The following is a 15,942-nucleotide window of genomic DNA, read 5'->3' on the forward strand; positions in this document are numbered from 1 at the left end:
TATTTTGTTGTTCAAGTGGATGAACTTATAAGAGCCCATTGGAGCCAATGCTAAACTTGGCATGTACTTGGGAGATGTTAATAAAAGATGGAATTATAGTCTCAGGTAGTTTTCGGGTAATAGTTTTTTAAACCTTATATCTGTTTGTTAGTGGAGCTGGTCTTCGGCAACGACACTTCTAACAGAATTACTGAGAGAATGGCGCATATCTATTCTATGCTTTAATAATGGTTTATACAATGTGGGAACAGCCTCTTTCTCATTTGGCCCAGATCGAACTGAAGAATAGCAAAAGCAAACAATCTTAAATTTCAATGAACGTTAGTTGATTCAGTTCAACTATACAGGCTTAAGTTTTTATGTTTAAGTTTTCTCTGACAAACCTGTTAAATTTTAATCCTGATCAAATGCCACAAAAACCAATCAGAGAAGTCTTATCTGATTGGTTCTCATTGTGTAAAAATACTTTGTATTCTAGGTACCTTGCGTGAGATTACTTTGAATCGATACCACACTATACTGTATTTTACGCTTTTTCAGCTGGAAGCTGAAGAGCAATACGGTTCATTCATTATATTTGTCTAAAATAGTCTTTATGATTCCAAAATTTAAACAAACCTTCCCAAGAGGAAGCGACGCGTCCTTCTCATGAATAGTTTCTGCAAAGGTCTGTTGAAAGCACAAATAGATTGAATTTCGTTTTGTAGTTCCATGCTGTTATTAACAGTTTTATCAATCGTAATAATTCACTATAGAAGAACTATTTGATTGGGCTGCTATCCTACGTGAACTTGTATCATAAATTCAATAAATTTGTTTTGAGAGATTCTTTCTTATTAGGGCTACATCCACATCTACAAATTTCCCCATACTACTGTATCTAGGAAGCTACAGCTTCAAATTTCTTGAGATTCTTGAGGTTTAATTTTATAAAATTTCACCATTTACATTTTAAGCCCTTCGGAAAAAAAGTCCGGTCCGAACTACTTTCAGCCTCAGCATACTTATGGAGCTTCCAAGTTTTGAAACAACTCATAAAACATGGGAATGATATTGATACTTTAATAATATGCGGGTATGTTCACAATATTTTCATCCCATTTCACAAGCTATAACTTTCATTTACAGTGGAACCACCTTTAAACATACTCCTTGAAGAATCCTTGAATCTCCAGTTATCCCCTCACATTTACATTACAAGGACAACGAAAATATTAGGAAACCTAGTCCAGTTTTCCCATCGTATTGTTCTTCACGTCGTGCAACCCCCGGGGGGTCATGTACCCCTTAACACAGTGGGGGCAGGGGAAGGGAGAAGGACTTGAAGATGGGGAGGATAAAGTTCTCTCAAGAAATATACTGTAATAGCCGTCAATATTTGAATACAATGGACGTATTGCGATCGACATTCCAATAGTGCGCAAATGTTTGTAGCTCAGCTCTAAGAATACAGACAATATGGCAAATATAGTCATAGAATTACAGTCAAGTTTCAGAAATACTCAACAACAGCTCAACAGATATTGAAAAGTATACGCCTACTCCAGTTTTAAAGCATACCTATCACTAGGGTCTGCTGCCTATGCAGATCTAAGTAGGAATATCGCTGAATATACATAACATAATATCGTATATTTAGTGGAACGGTAGATCACGTACATAGGTTCAAGATTGCATCGGATTCCTACCTGGGAGGCTCAAGTCGATTGCTATACCTATATCGGTTCTTAGAATACATTGAACAGATCAAGTTATCAATTTTTTCTATACATCTATATATCAGTTGAGAATCAAGAATAGTTAAGCTCCAGTTAACTTCTATACTTGTATATATTTCTTGAAACCACTGAATTGTTCAATCCTAACCAGTTTTCTATACCTAGTTTTGTTGGTTGAGTACTTCATAGGAAGATCAACTTTAAACTTTCAGTATGCCCCTTAATATAATAACATCAATACTTCCCATTCTTACAGTTTCACTTGAATCTCACTAAAGCTCCCCTCAACTGCTATACCTATATTTATTTTTCTTAAACAATTGCACTTTTCAATCGCTAGTCACTCTTATATCTATCCATAATGATCTATACTAGGATGAAAGCACTATGATGCTTGACAGGACACTGATAGCGCCTCAGCTGTGCATTTGTTTATGAAAGGAACGTGTGATTGAAATAGTAACGCGCTTTTGAAATAATGATGAAAGTGCTGTGAGATATGGATGGGAATAGTATAAATCTCAGTTTGTCTGTTGGAAGACATTAGCCTATTGTGATTCATAGTTGAGATTTGCCAGTGCTATTGATTCATTGAATGACATTGTTGTCGATAGCGAATCAATAATTGATATTGTGATGCGGATGTTGATATTGATAGAATAAGAGTATTAGAAAAATAAAGTGATAGCTTGAGTAGGTATGGACGGTATGGTACTTTACTGCTACGTCAAATTTCCATATTGTTGTTTGCAGACTATCTATTGATCTAGAGTACATATTCAAGCTCAGTATCTATTGGGATAAAATAATTGTTGAAATCATGTAATATTGGGCTTTAAGAAAGAAGACAAGTTAATTAATAATCTATTCATTTTTCAAGGCGCGTTCATAAAGTAAGGGCCGTTTGGTCACAGAAAAAATTCACTCATGAGAAACAAATTTTATTGTCATATTTAGTTAGGTACAATCCTTCTTTACTTCTCTACATTATCGCCGTTCACTTGTACGCATTTTTCGTACCGCTGCACCAGCTTCTTTAACCTCTGTGCATAGAACCTTGTCGCCTGAGAGTGGTACCAGTTGACAACGGCGTTTTTGATTCCCTCTTCGGTTTCAAAGCGTTGTCCACGGAGCCACTGTTTAAGAGTGAGTAGTTGCAAGGTGCAAGGTCGGGATCACTGTCATCTGGCATAATTCTGAAATAATGAATGTATTTTCTGTTTTCAAAAATAATCATGAGATGGATCAAAATTGATTATTCTTTAGTAAAAGAACATCTAGTGAGCCGATCTCATTTTAGTATTATTCTAAAAATCGTGCACTACACCAATCTTTAAAAATATGTGTGAGAACTTTGCAATCAAACTTGATATGCTATCCCACTAATGATAAAACTTACGAGAGATTACTCTAATAAGATCCTTATTCCAAAACATATCACGGTTCTTTGATCTTGCCCGCTCTGAGAATAGATTCCTACCTACAAAGTAAGCTAATTGGGAAGTTGCTCAATTTAAATTCTTCAACCTGAATTCAAGTTGGACCGAGGGAAATGTTTCTGTAGAGGTGACAGGAACTATTGCACAGTTTGTGAGTAGAAATAACTTTCAGCCAAATCGAAGTGATGCTTGCAAGTAAGTTACATTGAGAAAATGTATCAAAAGTCTGAAAACTTTAAGAAGAAGAAGAAGAAGAAGAAGAAGAAGAAGATGATGATATGATAATTGACCATTCGATTGAATAACAGAATGAAACTACTTTTTCAACAAAAAAATATATTTATTCGTGTTTATAGCTCTATTTTCTTCAAGATATTATAATTATTATGAAAGTAACAAAATCAGAAAATTCAAGAAATTTGAGCATTGTTTATAGATGATTGTGATTGGAAAATGGAAACAAAAACCAGATAAACTTAGCGATAAAGGGAATATGTTGATAGTAATCGCATTTATCTGTATTTCGAAACCTTCTATAAAACAGGTTCTATTTAATCATTACAAAACCATTGGTAGGTAATTAATTGAACAGTATTCAAATAAAAACTCATAATTAGACAAAATGCCGTTTAGATCAGTATCAATAACCTGTAGAATCAAGGGTAATTGTTTTTTATGAATAAATATTATATGATAGTTCGAGGAACGGATCATACACAACACTTCCATTATTATTTATTGTCGATTGTCGAGAAATTGACATTGATGAATTGACGGCAAGTATTTACATGACGTAATCACTTGTTAACGAATAATGTGAAGAATGATTGCTGTAGAAAAAAACTTTATCCTGTAATCAGATAGATAAAAGAAAGTGGAATACGTGAATTATTTTATAATTTTTCTTTCATTTTTTTCAGAACATGGCATTTGAACATTGGTATCTTCTACTTTATACGTGTATTGTTTCATCCTTTCAAAACATTGTTTCATATTACAAATTTCAAAAAAGTGAATAAAATACTCTTATATTCAATGTTTATTTACTTCAACTTCAAAATCTTTCAATATCCGGAATTTTAATATTTCGATTTACTGTAATTATGTTTGAGAGATTCTTCTTCTTGAGGAAGAAAAAGAAGAAGAAGAAGAGAAGAGAAGAATAACTATAAGGAAAATAATCTTAAATTGGGATATGGCATTTCATTTTGCAGCACAGTAAATTCACAAGGATATTCAATTACCAAAATTCACAACTTAAGCTTGGTCATAGCTTTATTTTGTAAATTACAGCATCAATATTCCACAATACTTTGTATAGCCTAGAGTACATTGAATATAATTGATATACAATACTTTTTATACGGTATAGCCCGAAGTGCATTAAATCGAATCAATATTCAATATTCTATCGAAGAATGATGGTTAAAATATAATGACTCAGCTCAAACTCGTCTGTTATTTTCTGCATACAGTCTCGAAAGTCAGGAAAGGGTATTAGTATAATTTTCGAATATTTACTGCCAGTTCGTGAATATCGCTATTCAATTTGTAATTCGTGGATCGACTAAAGACAGTACGGCATTATTCAAATGGGCAGGCTAAATGCAGGAAGAGGTCGAATTGTTGTTTATGTCTTCTACGGATACACAGAAAGGACGCTCAATATATTTTGGTGCATTAGCTATTGTTCGTAATTTATGTTCTACGTTCTGCAGTAATTGAATTATCATTTATTTATTTCAGGTGAGCTGTGGTTGTGTTTGATTTGATAGTTTCATTGATGAAAATGCAGGAACATTTCATTCCGGTAGTACCTTGTTTCATGACGCACAATCAAATCTCAAATTGAATTTTCATTTTTATTTACGCTATGGACGAACGTTTAACAAAAATAATATCTCACAATTCAGGGAGACTGTAACTGTAACACCATAATTATAATAAAAATTATCTCTGGTTGGCCTACACATTGCATAGTAGTCCACCCATTCTATAAAGGCAGAATACTAAAATATTAGAATACAGATATCCAAATATACGAGTCTCAAAACTATCATCGAGAAGGAATATCATCAATGGAATGGAAATTGTAATAATAATTATACTAGAGCCCTGACCAAGAAATATAATTTCCACTCAGTCAGAAACTGAAAATGCATTCTCAGCTCATTTGAATAAATAACTGTAACAAGTAGTAAATTTCTACAATATGTTTGATAATCAGTAAACAATAAATTATTGTGTATAAAAATAGGAAATTTCCAAATAGAAAAAATCTGTGTAACACCTGGTGCGTTGAAACAAAGTCTTTACTAAAACGTGGGTGTCACCACAGCCTATAATTCCAATGATTAAGGGTTGCAGACCCACGTTTCATATTTTCAATCTCTTTAATTCATGCTATCATTCATAATCCAGAGATTACTATCGTATTCTCCAATCTCTGATCTCTTTCTTCCCAGTATGTTTGCTTTATTTCCTTCTCTTTCGCTCGAGGACAACTGAACAAAGAACAGAGAACAAAAAATAGCTCAGATCAATTGATATGAGAAATATATAGGAGGAAACTTCACAATGGGTAGGGAATGTATGTTATTTAGCCAGACACTTCTAGTAGTATATTAAATTCCACTTTATTTGTTTATCCCCGGTTGAGATTAAGTGAGAGATCATTACCCATTATAATTTGGATGCGAAGTTAAAGAACTAGTCTGGGCCTACTTATAATTTTTGAAACATAAACAATTCAACATGCAAACTATAATTTTAATGAAGGTCAAAACTTATCAAATGATTATTTCTACTCCTTTGAACGGAAATGTTTGTTCTATTATTATGTTTGCAGATCATTGTCGTCTCAGATATTCTCTGGAAGATTCAAGCTGAACATCTCATTAGATTTATTCTGTGAGTGTAAGTCAATCAATAGGAAACCACACAATACTTGAAGATACAGCCTAATCGCATTTTATGGAAAATACAAAATTCATAATAATATGGAAACTAATTGTTAAAAAAAACTAAATATATTTGAAGTAATGTCCATCATACGACATACAGTAGAACTCCAATTATTCGAATTAATGGGGACCGGGACCCATTCGGATAATCAAATATTCGGATAATAGAAGTTATTTTTTTTAATTGTCATTAGAGAGAAAAAAAGCTACGTTTTGATATTGCACTATTTTTTTATTGAATTAAATGAAAGAATCATTATATTTTCACATTTTTTAAATATAAATAAAATGTACTTATATGTAGGCTACAAGTTTAGAAATAAAAATAATTATATTTTTAAACATCTCCGTCAATGAAAGCTGTTTTGCGGTCTTCATCCGTTTTCGGGCAGCCTGGTCACGCATTCGCTTGACGGTGAGCAGTTGCAAGTGGTTACACTCGCGGAGGGAAGGACAATAGCGAGCGAACGCGCAAACACTGGCTTCGCGGGGGAAAGAATAATAGCGCACTTGGACTTTTTTTGGACAAATTTTATTCTTGAAGTGATTTGGATAATCGGCGATTCGGATAGTCGGAGTTCGGATAATTGGAGTTCTACTGTATTATATCAAAAGAAAAATGTTTGAAATCACTTGCCTCAGTAGTAAATATTCGTTCAGAGTTCTCTGTAGTCCTGAGTACACGCCCATCCGCAATCCCATTGGATGATAGATATCATGTTTCCAGGCAGACGTCATTTTGAGGGAAATTACCATAATGCAACAGATCAAACGACAGGATTGTTGTGAGAGCTCAAATTCATATGGTTTATCGTGACCAGATTGAGCAACAGCTCAACAGCTTTTTTGGATCCCATTGTCCAAAGTATCTCGATAGAAAAACTTAGAGCAACAGCTTTTCCTTTGCTCCCTGATTCTTGGAATAATGTGATTCTACTAATTTAAGAATCTCTCACATTACTAGTAAAACTGTATAATAGAATATTTTATTATGTTGTAACTGAATCCGTCACTTCGTTTAAATCTGTCAAATTTCCTGCTCTCCACTAGCTGTCTTCCCATTTAACCTCCTCCCCAACATCATTAACCTCTCAATTCTTCTCCTTTCTCTGAATAAATCGAGACAATTAAATAAATTAAATCTGAAGCTAACTCTGAATCCATCCATTTAATGCTCAACATACATATATCTAAAAAACTCAAATTCAAATAGCATGAAATAATACCCTAAGAGTGAGACAAACATTGACTCAGAAGTGGGAGTCCTGACCCATAAACCAAATTTGGTTTTGTCCTAAAGTAACTCCAGAACCATCTCTTAACTCTCACGCCCTCTTTCTCTTTCTCCCTATATCTATCACTATAACCGGCGCTGGCCCGTTATCACTCTCCGTGATTCGAATCCTGAGCTCTTCAGTGATCTTGAATTTCGTAAACAAGAGAATTGCTGCAGCAGAGAACACGTGATGGCTCCTGTGCGTGCGTAAGCTTGTCGTTAAAAACAAGACAAGAGAGGTGTTTAATTAGTTTGAACGCGAGCCAGAAATACGGCTGGCCGCTTTGTTCCACTATAGTAAAACATGTATGCATATTGAGCGTTTTCAAATTTGTAATTTGTGAAAGAATATGAATGTATAATGTTAGGGATTGGAAATATTAAGTTCTTGCGAGGCTGACAGAGGGAAAGAAAAAGTATGAGAGGAAAAGCCGTAGAAGGAGAAAGAAATGAAGAGGATTGATTGATTGATTGAGTACTTAATTTATGTAGATTGCAATATATACTGACTTATACACTTATATACAATAGCTTACAATACAACAAAATTATAGATGAATTTACAAAATATAAAATAAGAAAATAATTATTGAGCTGTATATGATATGAAAAAAGCAATTTGAAATAACTATAGATAAAATAGATAATATTTTTATGCATCTACATAAATTGGCGGAGCTTTGGACATATCAATGTCCATTCTTCGGAAAAAATATTCGAAGTATCCTTCCCACTAACTCTCTACCAAAAGGATAGGGGATAAGAAAGATGAAGTAGGGACAGAAGAAGAAGAAATAGAAAAGAACTACTTGATAATAATAAGTTATACTCTTGCTCAAATAGGTATAGAAGTTTTATTGGAAAGTGACAGATATTGTAGAATGAATTCAAAAACAACCCAATCCTCATGTACCCATTCATCAACAGCAAACAAACATTCCCACTAAAACTCTAGAAATCCACCTTCTAGATTCGTCAAGTATGTCACCTTGACTCCACCATTGTCATAATCGTTAACTGGATGGTTTCAGTGTTACTTGGACGAAAATAACAACACTCAGTTGTCTGAACGAATGCAAACATTAGGCTTAGCCTATGGGTTGAGGCTTATTGAACTGCAAAAGCCTGAATTACTTACCCAGCCACACCTATAGATTCCATAAGTGAGTTAAGTTCCCCTGGTGTACAATACTGTACATTAAACCGGGGTGGTTGCTCTATGCTCTCAACACACAAAGGTCAAACGCAAACTATTCATTCCTGTGTTTCTTTCCAGATTAGCTCTTTGTTTCTCAATATTTTTCTCTTATTGTTTCTTTGTTTATCTTCTATTCGTAATATAATTATTGACTCTCTCAACTACATTATTCATAATTTACTCTCCTCAATCTTCAACCTAACTTGATTATCTCTTCCTCTTGCATAGTCCCTCCAAATGATTTGCCTATAATATTCTCATCTATATATTTATATATGAAAATGAATGTCTGTTTGGTTGTTCCCTATAGACTTGAAAACGACTTGACAGAACGGCATGAAACTTTAAGAATATGTTGTGTGAATATTGGGGATGGTTTCTGACCAGAAATTATAATAAGGGGCTAATAATAACTATTTATTGATCAATTTTACAGACCCATGTTTTCGAAATTTTCGGCTGAGCGGCTACCGAAGAACGGAAAGTTGATCATGATTCAAGATCATATTGTGATAATATGATTTAGCATCTAAAGTTACCAGCTGTAATAAACACGTCTCCCTGTAATAAATTTGTGTAATGATAAATTGTGCAGTTGATTGGTACCCGCTGTAGATAATGGTTCCTTAGAAGACCTATACAGATAATTATCACTCCTCTAACATTGAGAAACTGGAAAATGTTGGGAAAAAATTATTCACCTCATGAAAGAGAGTAGTTCATATTGCATTCATTGATTACTGGAGAATGACAGAATAATTTACTTTTTTTTAATTTAGCTTAGCTTATATTCATCCTAAAATGAATTTTTAATTCATCGTACTTCGCATATTTCTTGGACCATCTATTGACAATCATCAACTATGAAAACATAGTTTTCAAACAACTTCAACTTTCAAAAACTGATTTAACCTATCTATTTTTTTTATTCAACACTCTACTGATAGATAATAGATATTACTACCAATTGATTGAGAAGAATATGTTTTCGGAATAATAAATGCGGCATGACTTAGCACAAGTTCTTATTGAGATGTAAATGGAAATATTGATTGTCGGATAAATCTCATGATTCACCAATTAAAGTCAAGTGTGATATGAGATACATTGACTTTTTCCGTTTTTATTTCCTAAATTCCGGTCCGGTTTATATCCTTTTTGAAACTTGTGAGTGATTATGAGATTCCCCTAAAGACGTTACCAGCGTCTAGTAGAGTAGTCCAATGGTGGGGCCGCCACCTTAGAGCATCTGAACACACTCTGGGCTTTCATTCGGAGATCCCAACTCCTAGGCTCCTCCGCCTCTTCAGCCGTTGGGAATTGATCCTCTTCCGCCTTCAGAGCCGTTGACCATCGACATTTTTAAGGAAAACAAAATAAAATGAAAAAAGAAGAATATTCCCAAGGTAGGGAGGACAGGATAGAGAAAGAAGTTGACAGAATTATTACAAACCATACCCACAAGCGATAATATAGAGGAGGAATGGAGTAATATAAAATATGCAATCACTAAAGTTGCAGATGAGGTAATCGGTAAAAAAAAGAAATCTCGCCGAAAAAGAGGATTGAAGATTTGGGATGATGAGATAGAATTCGTCATCAAAGAAAAGCAGAAGGCATATAAAAAATTTATTCAAGCAAGAACAGATGAAGCCAGAAATGTGTACATGGAAAAAAGAAATGCAGCTAGAACTATAGTGAGGAGAAAGCATGCTGAGTCCTGGGATCGGTTTGTAAGCAATATTGAAGACGATCTGCATGGTAGACAAACAATTGCTTATAAGATCATGAAGCACATGAATAGAACCAACAAAGATACAGTTCATATCAACATTATCACCGAGGAAGAGTGGATTGAACACTATAGAAATCTCTGGTACAATCCAACAACTCAAGAGACCGAGATAGAAAGAATTGGGGAGCCCACAGTGGATATGATAGAGTTGACAGAACTAGAAGCTGCTTTAAAAAATACAAAAAATAGAAAGTCGACTGGTATAGATGGTATAAACTCAGAACTAATTAAATACGGAGGTTTATTTTTCAGATTTAGGTTTCTGCACTTTATAAACATGTGTTGGAAGAGCTGTAAAATTCCGGAAGAATGGAAAATTTCAAAAATTGTATCAATATTCAAAAAAGGAGAGAGAAATAATGTATCCAACTATAGAGGAATCAGCTTGCTACAATCGGCTTACAAAATTTACAGCAAAATAATTAATGGTAGACTTCAACCAATCTCAAATACCATTTTGTTGGAGGAACAGTCAGGTTTCCGGAAAAATCACTCTTGCATTGATCAGGTGTTCAGTTTGAAGCAGATTATTGAGAAAAATAGGGAATTTAATATTGAGACCCACATGGCATTCGTTGATTTTGAAAAGGCTTTTGACCGTTTAGATAGACCTACACTTTGGTGCATTATGACAAGAAGAGGATATCCCAAGCATTTAATTGACGCGATAAAAAGCTTATATCAAGGAACCAAAATTACTATTGACACAGGATCCCACCTCACCGAAGAAATCGTGACAAACCAAGGTGTAAGGCAAGGTTGTAGCTTATCCCCATCTTTATTTAATATCTACCTTGACGACGTTATACGATGCTGGATGAATGAAGCTCCTCCTGGAATACGATTGGATGTGACAAGATATTTAATGATTTTAATGTTCGCAGATGACCTTGTTATTTTACAGAACTCTGAAGACAACTTGCAGAAGGCAATGTATGTTCTGAATAACATGACAAAGAAGTATAATTTGTTTATCTCAAAAAGCAAAACCAAAACAATGGCATTCTGCGGCAAATCACCTGTCAGGACCAAAATAATGCTGGATGACGCTTTACTCGAACAAGTGTCCTATTTCAAGTACCTGGGTGTTGAGATCACATATGGATTTGATAATGATGTGGATCTGAAACTGAATAGATTCCTACATATATGTGGTACAATAAAACGCCGGTTGAAAAACAGAACAAGGAAGGAGACACAATTAAAATTTTATAAAGTGATGGCGGTACCAACATTATTGTATGGAGCAGAAACTTGGGTTAGCAAGAAGAAAACATTAAGCAGAGTTCAAGCTGCAGAGATGCGTTTTCTTCGAAGTGTGAAAGGTTGTACAAAGTTAGACAGATTCCGCAATGATGACATTAGAAATGAGTTGGGAATATCATCATTAGCTGCACAACTTGAAATAAACAGATTGAACTGGAAAAACCATGTGGAACGAATGCCAGATACTAGGATACCAAAGGCTGTCATGAAATATAGACCCTACGGTAGAAGGGATATTGGCAGACCTCTGAAAAGATGGTAGAGTAAATAGTTATATCCTTTGAAACCGGAACAGGTGTGTACGCCTAATCCTTGAAAGAAGAAGAAGAAGAAGAAGATTGACTTTTTGGCGGCACGAAGTTCGCCGGGTGAGCTAATACATGATAAACATTCTATTCATCTCATCAGATTCACAAGTTTAGTCACTAGTTAATTTTCTTATTATTCAGGTTTTTCGAATAAAGTTTTATGACCATGTAAATTGCTGCTATTCTTTCTCAACACTGATTAGGCCCTGATAACTATAGTGTGATTCACTTTGAACTGTCAGTATCAGTGCAATGGGAAGCATTGATGATATTTTTAAGGTACGCTGACAGTTTGAAATGGATCTCACCATAACTATCATATTATATTAAGCGAGCAATTTCTGTATTTATCTGGTTATTTTTATATCTGGTTATTTGTGTTTTACGGATCTCGAAAACGGCTCTAACGATTTTCACGAAATTTGAAACATAGTAGGTTTATGATATAAAGATTCGATTGCACTAGGTCTCATTCTTTGGAAAACTCGCTGAACGACATTGAAAGGATAATTCATTCTTGGAAAACAGATGATAATTTCGTCGTCTCTCGATAACAGAGGATGCGTGTGCCTGTGTGGGAGTGAGACAGAATTATTTCCAGCTGTGTAATCATAATCAATCATCGAGAAATTTTATCTAGCTAGACAATTTAATCGATTTGATCAATATAATCTGATTTGCTGACATGACATGATAATCCTCCTAAACTAGAGTATATCATAATTTTCAAAGTTGATCATTATTTGACAATTTCAAGTGATTAGTGAAATAAATAATTTCAATAAATAAATAACGAGCGAAGCTCGGTGCCCCGATATTCTATAATTATGGTGGTTTGGCCATCGTTTTGTTAAAGCACTTTTACTGTGAATAAAATATTATTAGGGTGAATAAGGTGCTATTGAAATGAATAATGAAGTTATGTTGATTAAACGTTAGCTATGTGAGTAGTAATATTCTTCTATTAAGAATATTTTTATTTTTATTTATTTTTTTTTGTTTCGGATGATGCTCACATGAGCTCTCAGCTCTCGTGGGTAATGGGAAGTGAGTGAGTGGTTTCATGAGATGATCAGACGTCCATGCCTACAGTGGAATTCGAACCCACGACAAGATAGAGCTAGAAGACTGAAACGTGTTTTGGCCATCCTGACCAGGAAGTTGAAGGAGAATATGTGGAAAACATACCATTCATTGGCCCTTCGTTTTGAAATTGATTCCAAACATAACATAATTTCGTTTAATATTGAGAATGCTTCTAAGTGATAATTGGAAGCTAATAAGAAATCAACTACAATAACATGTAATTTCAGAGATGGACCATCATTTTATTGTAAAGAAAACTATCGTTTTTTGGAACAAATAATGCTGTTAGAAATAGTGCTCAAAACTGCATATAAGTGCATCCTGGCCATACTGATGCAGTCTGACAAGGAAATGCAACAGGAAACATAAAATTAGCACCATAACTTTAACCCATTACATATGCAGCTCCTACTACTGCTGCATTATTGTACAATGCACTTCTGTGCATGTGTGCATCCGATCGAATTACAAGCAAGGACATTAATTTCACAGAGCGAAAATGAGGGAGAGAGAAGAGAAGAGTGTAAAATTTCATGCCAGACGGTGTTTGTAGGCTTTTTAATAGCCTACCATTGTTAGGCAAATAACACAGCCTACTAGTCAGGCATTCATAGATCGAAGAGATTAGTCCGCTAGTCGGTAATTGGATGTTGAATGTCACCTAGGCCCGATATACAGCCTAGTCCCAGTAATAGTCTATAGTAGCCTAGTAAAACCGTAGAGTTATATGCTCTTCACCTAAATACTCATTGCACCTTCATGTTGTACGTATTGTATAGAAATAACTCATAGGTTACCACAGTTAGATTCACTTGAATTTGTCTGTATATCTTGTAAATAACATGAATACTTTCCATTTAATCAACGCTGTCTGAAGTGTATCTCACCATAAGGTGTTCAATAGCGTTGTCGCTTCGGGTACATACAGCAAATAATATATTATAATTTATATACATGTAATACATATAGCGAGGCTTGTTGTGTTAGTTTTCACATGTTTTGTTTGTGATTTTTCTGACAGTAATTGTTTGAAATTTCACGCTTATCATACTGGAGAATTGTAGTGTGTAGTGTTCACAGAGTTACCGTGTACTCTGTACTTGTTCTGAATAGAAACCAATGGTCGAAACAAATTTCAATAGAAACCAATATTAGCATGGGCCTGTACATCATAATACGACCAGCTTGTAAGGTCTAATCAATCTTGACAACGAGGGTAGTGTGTATGATATGGCATAAATGTAGGAATTGAACGTATTGTTTGAACAAAAAATAAAATTCAATAAGAAATGAATAAATCATGAAACAAAATTGAAACAATGAATGATAGGTCTATAATCATAAAATAAAAATGAGTCTATTGTTGCTAAGAGTATACCGTTATTTCATAGTTGACTGCCGTTTCCCGATGATAATGAAAACTTTTTCGACGGTCCATGATATCAACATGTGAAAGGAATAGATTAAGTCACACAACTTATACAACCTTTTAGTTGTTATCAACATTATAAAACAACCTTTTAGTTGTTATCAACATTATAAAATACCTCGTGATAATAGCCATAATATACCTCGACCATTATGTGGCTATAATATTTACAGCTACAGTTCAAAATGTATGGCTATATTACCAAAATTTATAACAATTATTTTAAACACTTCCATAAGTCTATTTAACATAAGAAGGACCACAGTGCAGAAGGACCACAACGTAAACATAGCTGACCTACCTCTGTTATACGTGCTGGGGAAGTTTTATCAGGTTAAAAAAAACTCAACAGTTAGAGGTTGTTCTCCACTTGAAAACGTGATCCTTTCACGAAATCTGTGCAGTTGAGACGTTGAGCAAGGTTGCTGCAGTGAGTTGCATCTGCTCTGTTGCTGCACTGCTTTGCAATTGCATCCTTCGTACTGCATACAACAAATAATAGGAAGAGGAATACTAAGAAAAATAATAATAAGAAAAAGAAGGAGAAAAAGAAAATTAGAAAAAAGGAGAATAAAAGAAGATGAGGAGCTTCTATAAATATATAAGATTAGCATTAGAGACATAATATTGAAAAGTGATGATCAATAGAAAATGTGTGAGATTGATTCCAGATTAGAAAAAATGAAAAGAGTAGACGGGAAGGGGGTGAGGGAGATAGTGTGAGGAGAGAAATTCAAAAATGGATGTAAGCGTAGAAGTATAAGTAGGAGAAGTTGAAGTAGAGGAGTAGGAGCGCAGTGTTCAGAAAATGGAAGACATCCAGCAAAAGAAGATACCCAACATTTTCATTGTGTTGAGCTGATGTCTCAGGAGGTACAGCTAAGGATCTACAAGTTGGAGATCATAAGATGATGCAATTTGTTGAATATAAATACCCGGGCAGTGTAATATCATCAGAGAGCAATTATTCCAAGAGAGAGATCACAAGTAGAATTGGACAGGCTAGGCAGGCAACACAAACATTAAATTCCATACTTTGGTCCAAAAATATTACAAATCCCACAAAAATAAAAATGTGTCATTCAATTGTACAGAGTATATTGCTTTATGGCTCTGAAACATGGGAATTAACAAAACGAGACACTCGAAGAATAAAAGCTGTGGAAATGGATTTCTTGCGCCGGAGTTGTTGTGTTTCAGAGATGGATCGAGTGAGGAATACGGAGATAAGGAACAGAATAGGGAAACTGGACACAACAGTAGAGCAGATTGAAAAGAAGCGCCTTGTATGGTTAGGACATGCACAGAGGATGAGAGATGAGAGGTGGCCCAAAAAGATGCTGAATTGGGATCCACCTGGAAAAAGAAGGAGAGGTAGACCGCCCGAACTGTGGAACAAACAGGTGTATAGGCGTATGAGAAATAGAAATCTGGTCCAGGGAGACTGGAATAATCGCAATAAAT

This window comes from Nilaparvata lugens, chromosome 11, assembly GCF_014356525.2.
Source record: "Nilaparvata lugens isolate BPH chromosome 11, ASM1435652v1, whole genome shotgun sequence".
Classification (NCBI taxonomy): domain Eukaryota; kingdom Metazoa; phylum Arthropoda; class Insecta; order Hemiptera; family Delphacidae; genus Nilaparvata; species Nilaparvata lugens.